The sequence below is a fragment of the Quercus robur genome, chromosome 5, assembly GCF_932294415.1.
Source record: "Quercus robur chromosome 5, dhQueRobu3.1, whole genome shotgun sequence".
Classification (NCBI taxonomy): Eukaryota; Viridiplantae; Streptophyta; class Magnoliopsida; order Fagales; family Fagaceae; genus Quercus; species Quercus robur.
This window is the reverse complement of record NC_065538.1, coordinates 63,773,022-63,796,925: the sequence shown is the minus strand read 5'-3', so window position 1 is coordinate 63,796,925 and position 23,904 is coordinate 63,773,022. Positions and strand designations below refer to the sequence as shown.

At 34.9% G+C, this 23,904-nt stretch overlaps 1 pseudogene; it reads right to left on the bottom strand.

The window, feature by feature from the left end:
- Nucleotides 1–10,887: 10,887 nt before the first annotated feature.
- LOC126728529 (cationic amino acid transporter 1-like) lies at nt 10,888–23,740 on the bottom strand (annotated as a pseudogene).
- Nucleotides 23,741–23,904: the final 164 nt, after the last annotated feature.

Sequence of the window (23,904 nt, the reverse complement as noted above, 5' to 3'; positions counted from 1 at the left end):
TCAATAACAACTTACCTTGCCACCTAGGATTTGTAGTGAATGTAGCCAAGGTTATTAGGATCGAAATCCTACACGGGATTGATGAGAGGGTTTAAGGATCGGATTGTAGGATTGACAAGAGGACCGTAAGATCATTTTTTTCTTTTAAAAAAATATACTATACATAAACAAAGTAAACAATTGACAGCAGAATTACAAAATATAAAAAATAAAAAATCACCTTCATTGTCAATGGTCTCTCTCATAGTGGCGTCATCGTCGAATTTCTTAGCTTCTCACACTCAGCTTCTACTTTCTAGTAGTCTAGTATCTTCTCTTCTCTTCTATTTCTGTAATTTTGTTTATTAGGTTAAGTTGATGATTGACTAATGATGTGAACCTTAAGGTTTTTATTTTTTATTTTTTTTATATGTTTATTTTATAATCTATTTGGGCTAGGGCCACTATATTGATCTGTTTACAACTTTTTTTTTATTATTTTTTTTATTAGTTTAGGGTCTTTGGGCTCCATTTGAAGGCTTGAAATGAGATTTTTTTTTCCTTTATAGCACATGATCTTTAGTATCGTTATAGGATTGGGATCCTATAAGATTCTAAGATTTTGATTGGAATTTCACACGGATTTCACCTTAGTAGAGATCTTAGTGAGATCTTGGACATTTTAGGGATGCAGGATCTTAGGATCTTAAGTTTCTAAGATTCGGATCAAGATACTGATAAACATGGACGTAACACTTTTCTCTAAAAAGTAAAAACTAGAAAGTTCAAAGAACCAGAAGCTAGGGTAAGGATTAATTCCAATGTCTAGTTGCACTAGACCCAATCCAAGTCCCCGAAACCTAAAGAGATTTAAGGTTTTGAACTATTAAATAATTTAATAAGGTTTTGAATTATTAAATTATTGATGACATCATAAATAATTTAATAAGTTCAAAAAAAAAGGAACAAAATTTGAAAAATATGTCTTGTTGATTTTTTTTTTTTAAAAAATGGTGAAATTAAATAATATTTAAGTACATTTTCTCAAATTTTATATAGGAAAAATATATTAAAAAAATACATGATAAAAAAAATACGAGTATAATAACACTTAATCCTTCAAATATAGCAAATCATTCCTTAAACAAGAAAATAATTTTGATGTATCACAAATAATAATTCTAAGTATATCAGTCACAGTAAATATTAATGATTTAAATTATATATTTAAAGTTTATACATTTTCTAATGAGATTATTTGATTTTTTATAAATATTATATATCTAAGTTTTTTAAACTTAATTTAAAACCATAATTTCTTCACGGGTGTGGGTCTCCTCCTGTTATAAACTCTCCTATTTCCTATCATTTTAATATAGATGAAAGATACTTAGCAAACTAACAAGAATGAGAATTCCAATAATCTAAATCTAACATTGGTGTCTTGGTCTGATGATAAAGAGCTATCATCAGGAGCGAATGTCATAGGTTGAACCTCTCTCTCTTAGGAAAAAAAAAAAAAAAAATTTACAATTACAATACTACGACTTGCAGGCATTGGAGTTATAGAAGACATTATGCTACTGTCATTGTATTTATTAAATGGTGTATGTATGAGACACGTATCTTGTAGTGAGTGGTCAAGTAGAATTAGTGTGGTAGTTTGTTACTTTTTTTTTTTTTTTTTTTTTTTTTTTTTTTTTTTTTTTTTGTTGAGAAGAAGATACTTGCATTTAAAGAAAAATCTCAAAACTAGCCAAAATCGGCTACAATAATAGAGTTGATTGGTGGTGAAACATCCTCCATCCACACAGAGATACTACTAACACTTCTAGCACGTCTTGCGAGGTTATGAACAAAAAAATTACCCTGTTTATGAATATGAGTTGTCACGCCCCGAACCCAAAAAGAGCTAGGCACGTGACAACAGCCACACACTTATAAAGTTTACACTCTACAAGTGTGTAAGGCCCTCTTAAACAATTAAATAATTATCCTTAAGAAAATTTCATCAATAAATTTTAAAAATATCCTCAATAAAGAAATTCTCAAAAGATCTCCAAAAAATAATCTTCCAGCATCAAATAAAAATAAACTAAATCCTTTAAGTTTGAAGGATTACACAAATGGTAATCTTAAAACATAAAAGTTCAAAACTTATTCCATTGATTTCCTAAACTTCACTCATGCGCACATCCCAGCGGAAGCCCAAACATATGCTACTCTTCCTGATCAAAATCTGAAAGGAGAAAGAGGGGGGGGGGGGGGGGGGGTGGGGTGAGTTGACAACTCAATAAGTAACCAAAATTCAATTAAGTTCTATCCAACAATAGATCTATGAAGTAATAAGATGTAATATGAATCTTCAAAAGTTATACTATGCTATGGGTTTTCAGAAAAATAACTAAAGAAATTTCATAGTCTTAAAATAATAAGTTGCAAATAGATCACATACTTTAATCTTACAAATATATCATAGATGGTTTAGGAAGTAGTCAGTTTTTTCATATATCAAAAGCTATAACTTACAATAGGTTCTAAAAATACATAAGCAGTTTTAAAGACTCAAATTAGTTCAAATCCTCAAACGTAATTCATATTCTTAACAATCTTATGACTATGGTCACGCTATATCCCCGTGACTGGGCATCAGAGTACTAATGAATAACTCCCATTGGTTTGGGTATCAGAATACCAATGAATAACCCCCATTGGCTGGGTATCAGAGTACCAATGAATAACCCCCATTGGTTTGGGTATTAGAATACCAATGAATAACCTCCATTGGCTGGGTATCAGAGTACCAATGAATAACCCCCATTGGTTTGGGTATCAGAATACCAATGAATGACCCCCATTGGTTGGGTATCAGAATACCAATGAATAACCCCCATTGGTTTGGGTATCAAAATCAATTCAAGTCAATTTGTCCATAATCATATATAATCATATTTTCAGTATTCAAATATATTTGTGATATTTCTATATTCTGTACTTTAAATCAATATAGTTAAAGGAACAATTAAATAAATAAATCATATATTCAATGCTCATATTTATTTGTGAAATTTCTCTATTCTTTACTTGAAATTTGTAATACAATAGAAATAAATAGTAACAACTGTAAACAATTTTCAGTAGTTAAAATACACAAGATAAAACCCATTAGGATAAGGTTACTTACCTTAGCTAACTCACCACAAGGATCTTCTCCCTAACACTTTCTCTAAATTCCTTAGATATCACCTAAAAAATTTTCAAGCACTATACTCAATAATCAATTAATTTAAGAAAAACTTAAAATGGTACCCGGCCAGAAGAGTGGTGGTTAAAAATATCTCATACTTTTTCACTATTATCTCAAAGCAAAAATCCACTTATTCATATATATATATATATATATATTCCTTACTTTCTGCCACTAATAATCCCCTTGGATAATATGCATAAAGGGAAAAAGTCATTTGTAAAAGAAGAGGAACAGGTCAGGTACACGTGTTTTCCTTTTTGTTTGTTTGTTTTTTTTTTTTTTTGTTTTGTTTTGTTTTGTTTTTTTTTTTAATTTGGTAGTCGACCCATCTTCAACAAATATACTGTTATGTACACCTTTTCTTCTTCTTATTTTTTTATTTATCTTTATTTTGGCTTGTCAAACCTCAAACCTATACTACTAGACTTTTGTATTTTCCCAACTCTATCAATTTTGGGTACAATTCCTTAAAGTAGAACCGTGCAAAATTTGACCCACCAAGGCCATGCCTAACCTTCTGCAAACCCATCTACACTTAACGCAACTGAGGCATAGAAAAAGAATACCCGACTATTATCGAGATAGTACAAGTATCAAGAATATGATTTAATCCCTTGATTGTTCAGTTCGAAAAATTCATTAGAGATTTTAAATAATCTCACTACTTGGCCAAAATACTCATATAAAAATTACTCTAATTCCAAATAAAGCTTAGATTGGACAAGAAAAAGATTCTTAGCCCCTTACCTCTATTGTGCAGTCAAATCTTTTCTACTTCAGTATTTTGGATAGTCTCCTCTCTCAAAACATCTGTCAGTATACGCTGACTTAAAATTAGACTATATAAACTAGGGTTTCAACCTTATTTTCTAAAAACCCCTTAGTAATATTAATTATAAAAGTTGACCCTATAACAAATTTACTTAAATACCCCTCCTTTTATTTTATTTATTTATTTATTTTTTTTTCCGGGTATTACATTAGTAAAACAACAAAAAATAAAAGAATCCAAGCAAACTTTAGACTCAGTAATAAGGTGACCATAAGAGGAGAAAGATTCATCTTGACTACAAAGAGTTTTAATGATTATCTCAGAATCACCTTCAAAAATTACAGAAGAAAGGCTAAATTCTTGACCGAATTGAACAACTCTCATAGTAGCAATGGCTACCACTTTAGCAACAGATTGAGGAAGACAAATCTCGTCAGACATGGATGCCAAAACCAGCCCCTGTGAGTCACGGACAACCACTTCGATACCTGCACTTCCTAGCTCCTTGAAGATTGCACCATCGAAATTAATTTTAACCAAAGGAGAAGCTGGCTTAGACCATCGAACTTGGCTTCGTTGGATAGCAGAGGATGGTGGAGAAACCACGGGATTGGCTTTGGTAAAATCTGCTAGAATCTGTTTCGTCATTGGACGAACATCTCCAATTGGAAAAGGCTTATCTTTCAGTCCTTAATCTATTTCTAGGGAACCATAAAGCCCAAATGAGCATGACAAAATCGTCTAAACCTTTCTGCTCCTTTATCACGCATTGCACCAGATCTGAGAACCTTGTGAAGTGAGTTGAATTGCGAAAATTCTTGGTAGAATCTGACCCCCAACAACTCAAAATTTCTGGGCAGAGCCAAAGAGCATGTAGCAATCCTTTGGAGCATGATTAAAATGTTCACAAACATCCCCAGATAAGACATTCCGTCTAACTGGATTTTTTTTGACGGGCAAAGCATTTTTACATGCTCTCCAAATTAATTTTTTGACCTTGTTCGGAACTCTACAACTCCAAATTTGCTTCCAAATTCCTTGACATTGTGGTGGCTGAGAAGAACTTTGAGAAGCAGAAACTTTCTCTTTCGAGAGAAAGTTGTATCCAGATTTAACCGAGTAAATACCCGAGGAAACGTAGGGCCAAAATAATTTATCTTCACAATAGGCATGACCAATTGATAAGCTTGTGATCAACTATACCTCTTGGTATGAAAATAAATTATGCAGAAGTTACATATTCCAGTTAGGAGAAGAAGAAGGTAAGAACAGAGAACTTACAGTAGCTTCAGAGCGAGAATCCACCACCAGAGATTGTATTCTGGGCTGTTCTAATGATGGCAACGAAGCATCATTCCATATGGTCACTTCTGTACCATTTCCCACCCTCCAACGCACTCCCCTCATAATGACATTGCGCCCTTTTTAGATGCTTTTCCGAGCATAAGATCTGAATTGAGAATTAGTAGCTTCCATGATCGAACAGTTTGGGAAAAATTTAGCTTTGAAAATACGGTAAGAGTGACTATTTATTACAGAGAAGACACCAAACTTGTTTAGCCAAAAGTGTGTCGTTAAAAAGACTAAGATCTTTAAAACCCATCCCTCCTCTGATTTTGGTTGATAAAGAGTCTCCCACTTAACCCAATGAATTTTTTGACGGTCTTCCCGTTGTCCCCACCAAAATTTTCGGACTAAACATTCAATCTTAGAGCAAAGACCTAAAGGTAACTTAAAGCAGCCCATGGTGTAGGTTGGAATAGCTTGCACTACAGCATTAATAAGTACCTCTCTTCCAACTTGCTTTTTTCTTTCTTCCTATCAATGATGGTAACCCTAGATAATTTTCATATTGTCTAATCTTGATTACTCCCAATGCAGATTTGATAAGTTGCCTGGTAGCGTCAAATGTGGCTTTACTAAAGAAAATAGTTGTCTTGCTTTTATTAATTTGTCGTCTAGAGCAATTGCCATAAATCTCCAAGATATTAAGCACCTTTTCACACTCTAGTTGATTGGCTCTACAAAAAAGAAGACTGTCACCTTCTGTGCAGAGCAGAAATGGGAATGGTGAAAGAGGATCTCCCTGTTGAATACCACAGGTTGGATGGATCATACTCTTGTGCTCCCCATTAACCAAGATAAAATAGGAGACTTTTTAATGCACACCATCATGAGTTTAATTCATCTCTCCATAAATCTCATTCTCCTCATCATTGCTTCAAGATAGGACCACTCCACCCTATCATAAGCTTTGCTCATATCAAGTTTAATTGCCATAAAATCATCTTTACCCTTATGTTTCTGCAAGTTATGTAAAGTCTCAAAAGTTACCAAAATATTATCAGAAATGAGTTTACTTTTTGTGAAAGCACTTTGATGTTCCGTAATAATTTTTGGAAGAGCTTTCTTAAGCCTATTAGCCAAAACTTTCGAAAAATTTTTATACAAAACATTGCATAAAATTAATACGTCGAAATTTAGAGACTAACTCCGGGCTTTTAACCTTAGGAATAAGAGTTACAAAAGTATGATTTAAATGGGGGAGGGGGGGGGGGGGGGTGGGGGAACAACAGAATTTAAATAACTAAGAACGGATTGAGTTACATCATTACCAACAAGCTGCCGATAGTTTTGATAGAAGAGTGGGAGCATACCATCTGGACCTAGGGCCTTCAACGAAGCCATCTGATTAATTGTTGTTTGAATCTCTCATTACATAAAATCTTCTAACAGTAGGGAATTCATATCATCACTTATCACTCTCTCAATTGAATCCGTGGTAGTACCTGATTGGTTTGGTTGGAGAAGTAAAAAGATCCAGGTAATAAGCAATAATGGTGGCTGCCACTTCATCATTAGAGCTACACCAAGCTCCATTAGAATTTTGAATTTTAGATATCAGATTTTTCTGGTGACGTTGTGTTGCTCTACTATGAAAATATCTAGAATTCTTATCTCCATGAATTGTCCAAAAAGATTTTGTTCGTTGAACCCACGTTTGAGTTTCCTTATCAAACAAATCCTTTATCTCATCTTTTATCTCCAAGACCCAAATTTGAACCTAAGATCATTGCTTCTCCTTTGGCCTAGGTAAGTCCCTCTTTAATTTCAACTCACGTTTAACATTACAAAAATACTTGAACTGCTTCAATTGTGTTTGAACAACCCTTAACAGATAACCCACATCTCCTCAAAATGAAAAGGTTTTTGAAATGTAGGTGATTCCAACCCAGCAAGGAAAATCCAAAGTGGTCAATGATTAGAAGTATTTGTGTTGAGATGGTGAACTATGGTCCCTCCAAATTTTAATAATCAATCATTATTGGCAAGCCCCTGATCCAGTCGTTCCCAAATTGAATGGCCATCACTAAAATGCTTTTGCCAAGTAAATTTTAAGCCAACATAGCCTAGGTCTAAAAAACCACATTCATCCATCGAAACTCTGAAAAGATGCATTTGAGATTGATTTCTATTATCCCCCCTGAGCTTCTCAGATAAGCTAACTAATTCATTAAAATCTCTGGAGCATAGCCAAGGAAGGTTCATGCGATTATTGAGATCATGCAATAAACTCCATGATCCCTGTTGTAAATGAGTTATTGGTTCCCCATAAAAACCAGTGAATCTCCAAGCATCATTTGTACCTTTATTGATCACAGCATCAATATGATTTTTAGTACTAGTATCTACTTGTACATCCATAGTATCCTTCCAAAATAGAACCGGTTTGCTCCCTTTATTGTTTCTAGGGACAAAAAACCATATTTCCAAAATCAATATTCCTCTGTACTTCTTTAAGCCTTGCTTCTTCTACCCATGTTTCAGCAATGAAAACGATAGAGGGATATTTTGCCTAGATTAATTCTCCAAGCTCTTTCCCTATATGCAAGTTCCCAAGCTCACGACAATTCCAAACAAGACAACTCATTGTGTTTAGCGAGGTTGGATACCAGCTTCCAATTCAAAAGGGGTCTTGCCATCAACCTTAGAAACCTGTTTTCACTTACAAGGTAACTGTGGTTGCTCTTCTTCCATTTGGTCTTCCATACACTTATCTAGAACGATTGCATGTATAATAGAGTCCTCAGAACAATTCGTCCTTGCCAAATTTTTCAACCTTAGGTGTTTGGTTTTTCTGGCTCCATGGCACTTGACTTTGACTTTGAAGGGATATTGTGATCAGTTGGAGCTAAATTAGGAATCTCAGAGATATCACTGTTATTACTTCCGGTAAAAACTCTGTTAGCAATATTAATAGAGGGAGGAATGGATTTCGAAAATACCTCTTTCTGTGGTGAAAGTCGTGGATTGTCAAATTTGTGCAACTCTAAATCAATCAGTTCAATTTGAGATTCAAAAGAATCCTTTGGAGAATAGGAAGCCAACATTTTAGGAATATTGGAGATACCCATAGTCTTAGGACTAATCTCAAGATGGGAACTCTGCACGATATTCTCCCCGTCTCTAGTGATTTCCATATGAGAAACCTCTGGAAATTCAACGCTTCTATCACGTTCTGGGGGCCAGGATGACTCGCCGGTGTTATGGGTAGGCCTAGGTTCACCGCCTTGACCCACTGCCTTCCGCTTGTCTTTTTTCCTAGCTTCATCGAATCCTGGAACAATAATCACATTTTTCTTGAACATAGGATTGGCTGGTGCTTGAATCCAAGGGTCGTATTCTTGATCTTCCGTAGATAAAGAACCATTACATTAATCCAAAGTTCTCAGTCTTTGTTGTTGTGATTTAGGCAGCCACACCAGTAACACAAGTTTGGTGATCTCTCATATTTGAGAGATACCCAACTTTCTGAGCCTTCATCCAAAGAAATCACACGACCACAACAGGGAGGGAGATTCACGTCTACTTCCACTCTAACTTGCATAAATCCTCTCCCTTCCACTTCAGAATTATCCATAGACTTATTAACCTTACCAATGGCTTCGCATAAGTCTTCGGCCACTCCACGATTCAAAAAGCGAATAGGAATATCATGGACCTGAACCCATAGTGAAACAATGTCAAAATTTAAGGCACTAATAGGATTGTTATTCTCATACCTTTCAAGCGCAACCAGATGTTTACCAAAGCTCCAAGGTTCACCCAAGAAAATTTTCTCAACCTCCTTTTTATTATCAAATACGAAGAGGAAAATATGATTGCCTATGTTCTTTGCTTTAAAGCCCCTCACTGATCTCTAGAGCGGATTGAAAATCTTGACTATAGCTTCAGTGTTCAGAGTGCATTTGGTAAAAAAATTTGCTGCTATAATATACTCATTCATACTTCTTTCTTTGTTAAAACGAAAATCACCTCCTTCTAGATCATTCAATGAGGGTTTGCTCCAATGTTTCGTTAGACCATCCATGATGCACTCAGAAAAACCACTTGTGTTTCCCTAAACTCACAGAAAAGAAAACCACAAACCCCACTGGTAATTGAGTTACCCTAGGGACAGAAAACCTTACAAGAAGGTACAAAAATTCTATTGCCTAAGGCTTCGCTTGGGAGTTCATAAGGGAAGGGAATGGAATGGAATGGAATGGAATAATAATAAAGGAATGGAAATGAATGGAATGGAATGAAATGTATTTAAGTAAGGGAAATGAATGGAAAAGAATGGAATTGAATGAAATTAAGTAACCTTGATTGGATGTTTTAAAATAAAAGAACGGAAAGGAATTAAAAGGAATGGAAATGAATGAAATGTAAGTAATTTTGTTTGGGAGCAACATGGAGGGAATGGAATGGAATCATTTTATGACAATATTATTATTAGACCCCTATTTTAAAATAAAGAGTTGAATATACAGGGGTATTTTGGGAGTTTTAGTAAAAAAATCATTAAATCTAATTTTATTCCCTCCAATTCCTCCCAATTTCAGGGGGAATAAAAATTTGAGGTTTTAAGGGAATAGAGAGGAATGAGTGTTCCTTCCTACCCATTCTATTCACTCCTACTTAGGTTTCGCTTGAGAGTTCATAAGGAAAGGAAATGGAATGGAATAGAATAATAGTAAGGGAATGGAAATGAATGGAATGGAATGGAATGTATTTAAGTAAGGGAAGGGAATTGAATGAAATTAAGTAACTTTGATTGGATGTTTTAAAATAAAGGAATTAAAAGGAATGGAAATGTAAGTAATCTTATTTGGGAGCAACATGGGGAGAATGAAACGGAATCATTTTATGACAATATTACTATTAGACCCCTATATTAAAATAAAGAGTTGAATATACAGGGGTATTTTGGGAGTTTTAGTAAAAAAATCATTAAATCTAATTCTATTCCCTCCAATTCCTCCAAATTTCACCGGGAGGGGGGGGGGGGGAATGAAAATTTGAGGTTTTAAGGGAAAAGAGAGGAATGAGTGTTCCTTTCTACTTAAACTCCCAAACAAGGAAATGGGTTTTCCGTTCCCTCCATTAAAACTTCCAAATAAGGGAATGGAAGAATATTATAAAATTATTCTTTTTATTCATTTTCATTCCATTCCATTCCCTCCTCTCAAGCGAAGCCTAAAAACTCCCAAACAAGAAAATGAACTTTCCATTCCCTCCATTAAAACTCCCAAACAAGAGAAGGGGAAAATGTTTTAAAATGATTTTTTTCATTCATTTCCATTCCATTCCATTTCTTGACAAATATAATAATTTTTCCAACATTTGGAAAGTCCATGCTTGAAAAGAGGTGTATAGTACATCAAGTGAATAAGATAATTCTAGCAACTGTTTTTTACTAGGATAGTTTCACCGTTGTAGTAAATTAGACAAATTTTCAATATTCATTAGAAGAAGCATCTACAAACAGAAACGTTTTGTTTTTTGTTTTTATAAACAATATGAACAGAAACTACTTACATATGCTTCACACATTTCTTATTTATATCTCTAATTCAAGGCCCCCCTCTTCAACATTTTTCATCTGTTTGGCACTGCTAGCTTCCTTGGCTGTGCCATAGGATGCATGTAATCCATAAAGGAAATAGTAAACAATCATTACTAGAGTAAATATCCCGAACTTTTCGAACGATTTTTTATCTATAGACCCAAGAAGGAAAATGTTGATGGCAATTGATAATGATGGCAGCCATGGTACCAATGGTACACCCCAAAATTTTGGTTCCCTGGCCTGCGGAACAAAAAGCCAAAGCCCGAAAGTTGTCAAGAGCCAAATTGGTAGAGTTATTGCATACCCAATCCAACCATGATCAGTAGATGAGGCCCAATAAATAGCAGTGCCAATTGAAGATCCAAGAATAAGGGAAAGAAACACAATGAACTTGATACGGTTTGCTTTTGTTGTCACCCCACTAACATAGTATCGACGCACAAGAAGGCCAATAGCCACAAGCATGAGGATAAACAGTGAGGAGATTGAGAGCAAGTTTGAGAGAATCCCAAGCAATGTGAAGAAGGCAATTACTGCAGTGGCTGCAAGCATGACCACTGTGGCATTGAGAGGAGTCCCAGTTTTCTCATTCATAATGGCGAGGCATGGGGGCATCAGGTGTGTACGTGCAATATGTGTGAGATATCGAACTTGACCCACTGCTGCTGCTGCAAGCAAACTGCTGTCATTCCCTTCAATGCACCAGCAGCAACTATGTACTTAGCCCATCCCAAACCTACGGCTTCAAATGCCACAGAAAATGGTGCATCTACATCAATATCTTTGTATGGTTGCATTAGGCATAGTGTCATAGCTAGTAAACAAATTAATATACCAATGTAACAATCGTCATTGAGCCAACAAGACCAATAGGAATGTCCCGACCGGGGTTCTTTGTTTCTTCAGCCATGGTTGAGATAACATCAAATCCAAGATAGGCAAAGCAAAGCACTGCCGATGCTTGAAATATGCCACGGGCGCCAAATGGTGCAAAGTCACTGTAATTTTTGGTGTCAGCTTTTGTAAGGCCTGCAATGATGATGAAGAGAAGGATAGCAACACGGATGATGGTGGCAATGTAATTGAATATTGAGGAGCCCTTTGTGCTCATAACAGCCATAACACAAATGATAGCCAAGAAAGCAATGGCAATGGGGTCGAGGTATCGGTAGTCTGGTGATAAACTATGGGCTACAATGCGGAAATCATTTGGCTTGTGGTTCAAGAGTGTGGCAAAGTAGGATGTCCAAGAACGGGAAACTGCTGCTCCACCAATTACGCACTGGAGTAGGATGTTTCCGGCAACGATGAAGCCCATGAAATCACACAGCTCTACCCTTAAATAGGCAAATGATCCACCTGAAGGAAAGCAACTTGTTAGCTTAGCCATATTATTTAACCATATATGTTAATTTGTTTCTGATTATTGAAGTGTCGGACACAATTTTTGTACAACCGTGCATGTCAAGGTAAAGGATGTTGTTATGAATTCCCATTACCAAGCAATTAACAAATAAATCGACAATATTTCTAAGATCAAGAAAGTATTAAATCAAAACTATTTGTATTTTATCCTTTTTTTTTTTTTTTAGCATTCAATAACACAAGACATGTCAAGTTCTATTAAAACTTCCTGATATTTATAACACATTCGGATCTCCATTTTCCAATTATTATAACTATGGAATAATTAAAATGAATGACATAGCACAATTTGTTTTTAATATATAATATGTTTTGAGCGATGAAAGTGCGTAATAAAACATGGTTATTCTGAATGGAATTTATCCATGTGAATTATGTATTTGAAAAGGAGTTTTCTCTATTCTCACGTTATATATGTATACATGCATATATTAATATAAGTATTTTTTTTTCAATTAATAAAAAAACATTACATTTCAATTGTCTGAGGAGCCAAACTTCCATAGAAAAGCGGAGAAGAAAAAAAGTCAAACATATTATTAGTCTACAGATAGCTTTGTGTCCATAAACTTTCTCGTTCTGATTACTAACTTGATCAATTATTAGATTTTATCAATCAAAAGATTGAAAGCTTTTTCTTTCTTTACTTAATTATTTTGTTTTGGTTATACATGGCTAATTGCAGACACATGCATTTCACACTATTAATAAACCTAAATTACACCTTATTTTGTTTTGGTATTCATCACAAAAACCCTCTTTACAAGAATCATTTACGTATAAAAGCCATCTTTATTTTCAGGACACATCCTTCTTTTCGCGTAAATTATTATATCAATATCAAGGTTTATTAACAAACTTACGGGCATATTTTTCTTCAACTTTTAAGAAAATGAACTTAATCACATGAGCCGAAACAAAAGTCTAGCAGGATTAAAATAAAAGCATGTGCATGGATTTCTTCCGATTCGATCTTGTGAAAAAGACCAATTGTGTGTAGACTTCTAAAAATTACTTCAAATTCATAACGACAAACTAGGATTTCAAAATCGGCTTTTGCACCTTTATCCAAAGCATATTCACAATAATACGCGATTAAATATAATATATTGAGTTAGAAAAGTTATATAATGTTAAAAAAAATTCATATGTGATGATGCCAAAATCGTCAGTTGGATCACTCGTCCAATCTGGAGCTTTAGACGATCTTGTAGGACCTGCAAGATAAAGAGAGATAGATCGAAGAGACCACCGGGTTGTGCCCGATAGGGGAGCCTCTGATGCTTAAGTTAGTATCAACCCATATTTCTTGTATTCAGATAGTGTTTTGTTGTAGCTTTGGACGTACCTTCACAAGTGAGACAAACTATCCCTTTTATAGGTGATTTGGATAGCTGTTGTACATCATTGGAGGTGATTATTACCCATGTGTAACAGTTATCGTATTGATGGGCGTTTAAGACCGATGAGTAACGGTCGCCATTAATGTGTTGAATGTGCTTGAGCGGTTACATCTTTTGGTTTGTTAATGATGCAAGGTCGTCCATATTAATGGATGACCTTAATGTTTTTTTTGGACTCATCAGTTGCCCCCCCATTCCCAAGTCTGATTTTGCTTTATGCTGGTCAGGCTTAGGGAATGTTTTTGACTTTTTTAGATTCAGGCTTCTTTATCTTCAACTACTTTCTTCTTCTGGAATGTTAGTATTTCTATGACAACCTCTTAGTATCTACCTTTTGAAGGTATTTTTGGACGTTCGAAGGATCATAACTTGATCTTGAAAGTAAGCTAATTTCTTTGGACGATCATTTTTTATCACTGCTAAAGAGCAAGCTAATTTCTTTGGACGACCATTTTTTATCACTGCTGAAGAGGAAGGTGATTTCTTTGGACAACCATTTTTGATCACTTCGTTGCTTCTTCTTTTATTCATTTTCTGGTTGCCATGTTTGATATTCTTGATTTGCGTGTGACTTGCGTTTGTGTGAGAATCCTTGTCTGCTTACACTCGTCTAAGGGTATTTAGTCACTTAGCCACTTTTGGGTGACTTACATCTAGTTTCAGAGTTTCATCATTTAGACTTCGTTAACGATTTACATCGGTCTAGCGAAATCCTATCCATTTTTCTTTTTTGGTGACTTATATCCACTTAAGGAATCTTGTCACTTAGGATTCGTCAGTGATTTACATCCATCTTGACAGAATCTTATCATTTAGCCATTTTTTGGTGACTTACATCAATTTAAGGAATCTTGTCACTTAGGCTTCGTCAGTGATTTACATCCGTCTTGGTGGACTCTTACCACTTAGCCATTTTTTGGTGACTTACATCCATCTTGTCACTTAGGCTTCGTCAATGATTTACATCCGTCTTGGCGGAATCTTATCACTTAGCCATTTTTTGGTGACTTATATACATTTAAGGAATCTTGTCACTTAGGCTTCGTCAGTGATTTACATTCGTCTTGGCGGAATCTTATCACTTAGCCATTTTTTGGTGACTTACATCCATTTAAGGAATCTTGTCACTTAGGCTTCGTCAGTGATTTACATCCGTCTTGGCGGAATCTTATCACTTAGTCATTTTTTGGTGACTTACATCCATTTAAGGAATCTTGTCACTTATTGCTGGAAAGATTTCTTGACGCTATGTTATTTTGGACCTTCTTAAAGCCATGTTGATATCTGCATTAAGTAGCACATGCACTTGCCAAGGCTTGGTTAAACAAGAATTTTAAAACAATTCATATATAAATAATAAGTTACCAATAGCCTAGGTAGACCTTTTTCTTATTTCCTTGTAATCCTAGAGTTTTATCTCTTTTGTGATCTGTCTAGTAATGCATACATGTTTACATGAAACCTTACTAGGTGTAAATTCTTATAGACGAATATAAAAGAGGCAGAAATAAATGCGTTACCTTAAATGACGACATTATTTTGTCACACACCTCGATCTTTTTATTGTTGGGATCTTCTTGACAAACTCTTCTCTTTTCAAGATAATGAGCTCCTCTCTTTTCAATATTTTTCTTAAGCTTAACATGATACTTCATGTCTAAAGCCTAGATCTCTTTTGCTTTCGATTTTTCGAGGCGTAAAAACTAGGCCATGTTGTTGCCCCCGTTCAAACATGAGGAGTGTAATTTTCGTTTGTTGACAACTAGAGGAATGCTCTATCATAATTAGATTTTTTTTTTTTTTTTTTTTTTTTGCGTGCTTTTATGACTATGGTCATTGCTCTTTGTAATAGCAATTTCCTCTTCCTTCTTCTTTAATTGTACGCTTAAGACTTCAATAGTGCTCACTGCATTTTGTTAAGAATGACAATGTACAAATATGCAACTGCATGCTATACAATTATGGATGTCATTTGACGAAGTGCATTCTATATGAATCATAGAGAAGTATTCTATGAAAAGTAAAGCTTTTTGACTATATGCTTCTTTAAACTGATCTTTGTCAGGTGCTTGCATAGTAAATAATTTTAAAAGCAATTTAAAAAGATTTTGGTGAATTGACGAATACAGTGGAAATTTATTGAGACTTAAACTCATGACGATACAGTGAACACGACCATCTATCATTTTAAGTCTAGGAGACTTAATAGAATTTCTTAGATTCATGACGATGAAACATATGCTACTAATAATATAGTCATATTGGTCGTGATAATTGTAACAATTTTATTGCAATATTTTCAACATGTTCCATATATGCAGACTTGTAATGATCATGCAAGCTTGATATGCACTTAATTCTAATAAGATAATATTTGGCATGGCTAATTAAAAAGAAAGAAATAAATGAGTTACCTCGACAAGAGACCTTAAATCACGATACTATTGTGTATGTGCCTCGATCTTTTCATTGTTGTAGTCTTCTTGACAAGCTCTCCCTCTTTTAGGATCTCTTTTGTTAAGCTTAACATGCTATTTCATGTTTGAGGCTTAGATCTCTTTTGCTTCATTCTTTTGAAGGTACAAGTATTAGGACACTTTGTTCATTCTAGGTTATATTTCCTTCCTTTAGGGACGAAGGTTATGCCATGAGCTTCTACTATTACATGCCTAATTGGTTACGCATATACTACAATTTAAAGAGAGTACTTATGCTTGACATGTGATCTATTATCATACTTTCACATTCAATAAATATTTAAGCTAATGTTTTAACATCATGCCTCATATATACCATTGTGTGAGCCATTATGTAATAGACATATAGTAGTGTCAACAATTATAGACATATAGCAGTGCCATTATGAAAGAAATATTCGTGATGCTATGGAAAGAGTCTAGGCCTTTCCATGATTTTTGGCCTTGGTACAAAATTACCTTATAACAGTGTCAACAATTATATATAGATAGAGATGTGGTGGTACGATGCTATCATGTCACATACCTCTAATCTTCTTTTTAGCAAGCTCTTTTTGATGAGTCCTCATCCTTAATCTTGTGGACTTGACAGTATATGTACAATCGAGATAGTCTAGTTGCTCTAGTCTAGTGGTTGTACTACATGTACTCTCTTTTGTGCAAAGTGTTAGACTAGGAGCAACAATATCAATAAAGAAATTCACAATTAATTAAAAAAATTTCTAACTTAAGGGCACAACATAATATCCATTAGAGTGTTTACATAACACAAATATGTTTTGGAATTCCTTCTCAAAATTAATGTAGCCAATATCATTTAGAAAGGTTTGGAATAGTGGGTCACGATTAATATTTGTGAATTCATAATCAATCATATGCTCATAGGATTTCTCCTAAAAGGGATTTATTTTTTGACGAACTATAACATATGAGATATATATCAAAAGAAAACGATGTTTTGCACATGTAGTTAATTAGTTGCGCACAAGCGTATGCAAAATTCAGAGAAATAATTTAGCATGCGATGTTTTAATTTTAAAGGGAGCAAGAAGGATCTCAAGCCCAATAATTATATCTGGCTCCATGCTTTTAGATACCCAAAATTGGGATCTTGAAACTTGGAATGTCAATGAGCAACATTTCTTATTTTTAAGCCTATAAGGCAAATATTAAATTTGCAATTTTCCTTGAAACTTACTTTTCAAGTTTTTTTTTTTTTTTTTTTTTTTTTGATGGAATAATAAAAGAGACTATCTTAAAATTATTTGAGATTGACGATCAAAAATAGTTGTCATGTTATTTAGAGTAAATGTCACATGCATATGTATGCTTATAATTCAATATGTTGCCCTATTTATAAAAAGAAAACCGAATAATCTGCAGTTTTAATTCTTGGATTTGGGGTTTTTAAACTTGGAAGTGAAATAAGAATAGCCCCTCCTCTTTAATAGTTGAAGCTATAATCTTGTACTGTAATAAATTTTTGCTTCATTTTCTCTAACAACTAAAAATTGAGATTTATTATTTTGGGCAAAGCAATAATACTGGATTAGTGGATTTCGTCTTTCCTATTTTAGCAAGACATATTGGGAAAGAAGAGCGGTGATAAAGCATCTCTCCGGTTACTATGAGAAGAGGGCAAGCAGATTGCAGGCACGGAGCAGGGATGAAGGTAGCTCTCATAATGTGGGTCTCGTTCAATCAGGCACTACAACTCCGGCGGACACAGAACCAACAGTGGCGGAGAAAGGGGAGGAGGAAAATCAGACCATGGAGGCAGTTATAGAAGTAATTGTGCAACGAAGTTTGAGGGAGGAGACAGAAACGTTTGGGGCCATAAATGATAATCACTCAATGCCGAAAAATAAGGAAGTGATTATGACTAACGTAAGGTGCAATGATTCTGATTTCCTTTCCAAAAAGGATGAATTTGATATGATCTTTAACCACTCCAGCTTAGCTAATTAATACGGAATTAATGGGGGCAGTATTAGTGGGGAATAGCATTGAAGTGTCCAACATAAATGCTAATTCCATTAAGGCAGCAGAATTGGAATGCAACCAAACTTCTATGATACCAACCCTAGCCGCCTCCATGCAAAATCTTCACATATTTAACATCCAAAATTACGATATATAATTTTGGTAAGATGGTAGATTTTTGGCTTCATTTTTCTCCAATACTCAAAATTAGTATCTTTAAATTTGGTAGAATAACGAAAGTTGAGAGCCCTTACCTTACATGGTCCTTATACTTAAATACTGTAGCACTGCAAATTCGTAACCTCAAACGACAATCTTAACATAAGCATTATTATAAAATATGGTGCATGAGAGGTAGGTGTTGGGTGTATTAACTGATGGGCCAGTAGGTAGATATAAGCATCATAGAAACTCATTTACCATGTAAAGAAGATATCATAGTTTGTAACAGAAGTAATATCTCTTTTTTTTTTTTTTTAATATTTACTTTATATTAGTCAAAGGCTGGTTAATGATTCATTTCAAATGACATAAGAAACAATAACTTGAAATTGGTGAATATAATAAGCATGAAAGGCACATGGTGATATGTTGTGCTAGTGGATAACAAAAGGCTTGGCCGTGTGGGTCATCCACCATCTTATTATCACTTTAGCCTCATGAGTATGACACATGGGCTTAAGCATTGCCCCATCTTTTGATGGATGGCCTAGACTAGCTAACATAAGCAATTGAGTTATTAAATAACATACCTGGCACTGAGTGAGTCTGAAGAAAACCACGAAAATTTATCCCTTTTGCGTCCTCTCTTGTCTAGCCCCCTCCTTTACCATTTTGACACTCACAGTGACGTGAAATGTCCACGAGGTATGATTGAAGAAAATTTCAACTCAGATTGGGGGTAGCACGGAGAAGTGGGGCTCAAGGAGCCCGTTGTTGTTGTTATAGACAATGAGCGAGATTTGTTTTTTTTGGAGTGTCTACGGTAGTGAGGCTTGTCTCAATTCGGCCAAAGATTTTTTAGGATAGCTGGTGGTGCTGTTGCGATGGCCATGAACATATCTATGGATCAGTTAATTGAGATCGTTCATTGGAGTGGCTGTGGTCACTTTTTTGTCTATTGACATGTGGATATGCATTCTTTGTCGATGGTTTTGGGATGAGCTTAGCATTTTCAGTATCTGTGGTCCTAGATTGAGTAGAGTAACCCTTTTGTCTTAGGAAGAGCTGAATGGCTAGTCTCTTCCCACAGACAGCGCCAAACTGATGATGCCAAAATCGTCAGTTGGGTCACTCGTCCAATTCGGAGCTTTAGACGATTTTGTAGGACCTGCAAGATAAAGAGAGATAGATTGAAGAGACCACCAGGTTGTGCTCGGTAGGGGAGCCTCCGATACTTAAGTTAGTATCAACCCATATTTCTTGTATTCAGATAGTGTTTTGTTGTAGCTTTTGACATACCTTCACAAGTGAGACAAACTGTCCCTTTTATAGGTGATTTGGATAGCTGTTGTACATCATTGGAGGTGATTATTACCCATGTGTAACAGTTATCGTATTGATGGGCGTTTAAGACCGATGAGTAACGGTCGCCATTAATGTGTTGAATGTGCTTGAACGGTTACATCTTTTGGTTTGTTAATGATGCAAGGTCGTCCATATTAATGGACGACCTTAATGTTTTTTTTTGAGAAGAATGACCATTAGAACTTGATAGATAATCATGATACTATTAATATAAAGGCTAAATTTCAAAACTCACCCTCTAAATTTCAATACCTTTCATTTCAGTCCTCTAAGTTTGTCATCTGTTATTGAAGTCCTCTAAGTTTTAAAACACCTCAATTTAGACTTCCGTTATCTTGCCATCCACTTTTACCGTTAAATTACCAAAACTACGTTGTTTTTCCCTTAATTAAAAATTTGATTTTTATTTTAGTATTTATTTCCTAAAAAACATTAATTAAAAAAAAAAAAAAAAAAAACTATTCGGTAAACCCACCCTCCACATAAAATCAATAAAAAAATCCACCCCAAAACCACACCCTAACCTGAAAATTGAGAGAAGAAGAGTGAGAAGTAGACTGAAATTGAGAGGGGGAAGGAGATTGAGATTGAGTTATATAACTCTTCCATGAACGACAGCTACCATAGGATCCATGGTGTAGTTCTCACTCACGAAGCTGTCTGGAAACTTACCTGTGATGATGAGTTTGGCAATGAGTTTCACTCATCTGACATTATCTACAAGAAAGCCGTTGATAAAGGAATAGCAAAGATCAAGCCTTTTATGGAACTGAATTCTTAAAATATGTTACTATCTCACAGTGCTTAATGGGTTCTAACTGGCAAAAGATTAGGAATGGGGTGGGTTTTTTTTTTGGTGGGTTTATCGAATAGGTTTTTGTTTTTAATTTCTGGATTTTTTAATTAATATTTTTAAGGAAATAAATAATAAAATAAAAATTAAATTTTTATTAAGGCAAAACAATGTAGTTTTGGTAATTTAATGGCAGAAATGGATGGTAAAATAACAAAAGTCTAAATTTGGGTGTTTTGAAACTTAGAGGACTTAAATGATAGGTGTCAAATTTAGAAGACTAAAGTAAAAGGTAGTGAAACTTAGAAAGTAAAATTTGAAATTTAGCCTAATATAAATAAGGATGTGGCTTACCTTTAGTAGTTTTTTTTTACTAGACATCTTCTTTTGTTTTGACTAGCTAAACCTTTGTTTATGTTTTAATGAGAACTAACAAAATGTCAAATTCAAAAACTACCGAGAAGTAAACCAAATCCAAAATTAACTAGATTACTACAAAATTTGAAAAAAGAAAAAGACAATAATGAGCTATATAATAAGGATGGAATTGGTACCTGCAACTGGGATCTCAACGGCAAATTCAGTGTAGCAAAAAACAGAGAGCAATGCAGAGATACCCGAAATGACGTAGGACAATACAACAGCACAGGGGCGGAACCACATAGTGGCTTGGGGGGGCCGTGGCCCCTGCAAAAATAAAAAATTTTCCCATTAGACTATGAAGAAAAAATAATTAGGCCCCCCCAACCTTAGACAGCCGGCCCCCCCTATCAATTTCTCACCCATTCTCCCAGGCTCAATCAAAAATTAGTAACATCCTCAAATTAAAAAAAAAAAAAAAAATTATCTGTTCCACTTTCAAGCAAAAAAAAAAAAAAAAAAAAGCCCAAAAAAAAATAATTAAAATCTGAAAAAAAAAAAAAAAAAAAAAAAAAAATTTACAGAGAAGCCCACGGCAAGCTAAGCCCACGGTGAGCCCAGTAGCTCGCTCACGGCAAGCCCACGCATTCTTAACCAAAAAAAAAAAAAAATTACAGAGAATCAGAAAATCCAACCATCACGTCGCTGGCAGAGAAATCAAATCGGTGGCAGAGAAAGCATACCCCAATGCCCAATACTGCCTATACAGAGCAAATCAGCCAGAGCAAATCAAACTCAACAGCAAATCAAACACAGAGAACACAGAGAGACAGAGGTTTTTATCTAAAAAAAAAAAAATCCCCAATACACAAATAAAAACCAAACCCCAGCAAACCCACGGTCACGTTGCCGCGACGCCGCAGCTCGCTCGTCGTCGCCGTCATCACTCGCCCCTTATCGCAGATCGGAGATCGCTCTGCCTCTGCTCCGGTGCTCCCTCCGGCCCTCCCTCAAGGTATTTCTCTCTCTCTTTATCTCACTGTCACTGAAATGAAAAATGAAACGAAATTTTTGTAGATCGTAGACGCCAGACGGTAGATCAATCATCACTCATCGGAGATCTGTCGTTGACTCGTTGCTTCCTCCGCTCCGGCTCCGGCAGTCCAGCCCTCCCTCAAGGTTTTTCTCTTTGACTCTCTCTCAATCTCTCTCTCTCTCTCTCTCTCTCTCTCTCTCTCTCTCTCTCTCTCTCTCTCTCTCTCTCTCTCTCTGAATGACCGAATGGAAAAATGGAAATGAAATCTCTCTGAGTCTCTTTATTCTTTAACTTTAATAGCATCTCACTCTTTTATTGGTTGATTTTTACTTTTTTTCTGTTTGTCTTTATAAATTTGTCTTTATCTTATCCGGTTATTCCTTTTTGTTGGTCAATGGTCAGTGTGTTGGTTTTTAGTGTAAACCAACATAATTAAATAATAATTAATATTTATTCAAAAGCTAATAATTAAATTATTAGCTATCATTTATTGCAATTTTTTAGGAATTGTTTAATTGCTTATTGCTATATTTTAGGAATTGTAACAAAGGATATGTGTTTCACTCTTTTAAGGCTATTTCTTAGGAATTGTTTAATCATTTATTGCTGTAGTTGACTTCAACTTTATCTCTTTAGTATTTTATAGCCCGTATGTTTCCCCAGTTTATAACTTTTGTGCGTTACAAACAGGAATGAAGCTCTCATTCCAAAATAACGCGTAATTTACTGTACAATTGGAAACAAATCGGCAAACGAGAGTTTTATTAATTGTTACGTATGTACGCGTATTTTACTTGTAACATACGCGTAATTACCAACTAGGATTAAAGCATTATAATTAATGACAAATAAATTAAAGCAATATAGTTTATTGTTACGCTAAACAACAATAATTAAAGCTATATAATTAAATTAACCAATACATTATAAAAGACAAATTAATTAAATTATTTTTGTTTTTGTTTGAGGGGTTATTATTAATTAAAGTTGTATTAAAAATGGGTTGACTGTTTAAATTATAGTGAAAATTTTGTTTTTTCCTTGAGTATGAATAACATTCATATAACTAAGCAAAAATTTCTAATTAAAATTTTATTTTTTAAAATTCTTTTTAGGTTAATTTTTGAGTCATATTCTTAAAGCTAAAAGAATTATGAGCAAACGAAAAACAATTGATGCATTCTTTAAGAAAAAAGATGTTAGCAATTCAGAAATTAGGACACCTGTGGCTGTAGAAACAAATGTTGATACTTCGATGCCTGATGAACACCCTGACCCCTCTAAATGTTCAAGAATTCAATCTGAAGAGATAGACCATGATCCAGGATCACGTAAACAAATATGTGAATTCCCTATCAACAAATAAGATGAAATCCGATAAGCTTATCTCAAAAAAGGTCCATATCAACCTAAAAATATAAACTATCCATGCAACGATGATACTCATCATCGTCGATTTCAACCTTCATGGTTCGAATTGGCCCCCCCATGTAAAAATTCCTGGCTACGCCCCTGCAACAGCAAGTCCTGCATGTTATCGAGCCTCAAGCCCTGTAAGGACAAAGATCCCAGCTCCAATCACAGCTCCTATGCCAAACCAAATGAAGTCCCACCACGTCAACGTCTTCTTCATCTCGTGCTGGCTCTATGCCTTCATATCCACAAGCTCCGTCTCCTCCAACGATCGAGTCAGCACTCGATCTTTCAACCTATGTGGTGTGTCCTTCAACGCCTTCATATAGTTTCCCCAGCTATGAAAAGATTCATCGGGGAGAAATTTGTGTTTTGCGAACGAGCACCCTCGTTTCCAAGCACCTTCCTGCCCTCCATATTCTCCCATCCTGATTCAACCTCTACTCTCTCTCTCTCTGTTTGGTTCCCAAAAATATAGAGAGTAAGAGAGAGCTGAAAGTAATAGTTTAATGAATCTTTTTATGAACCACACAGCTAGCATATTTATTAAGAGAATAAAACTCAGTCATTAGGCTAACGAATCATTTTATG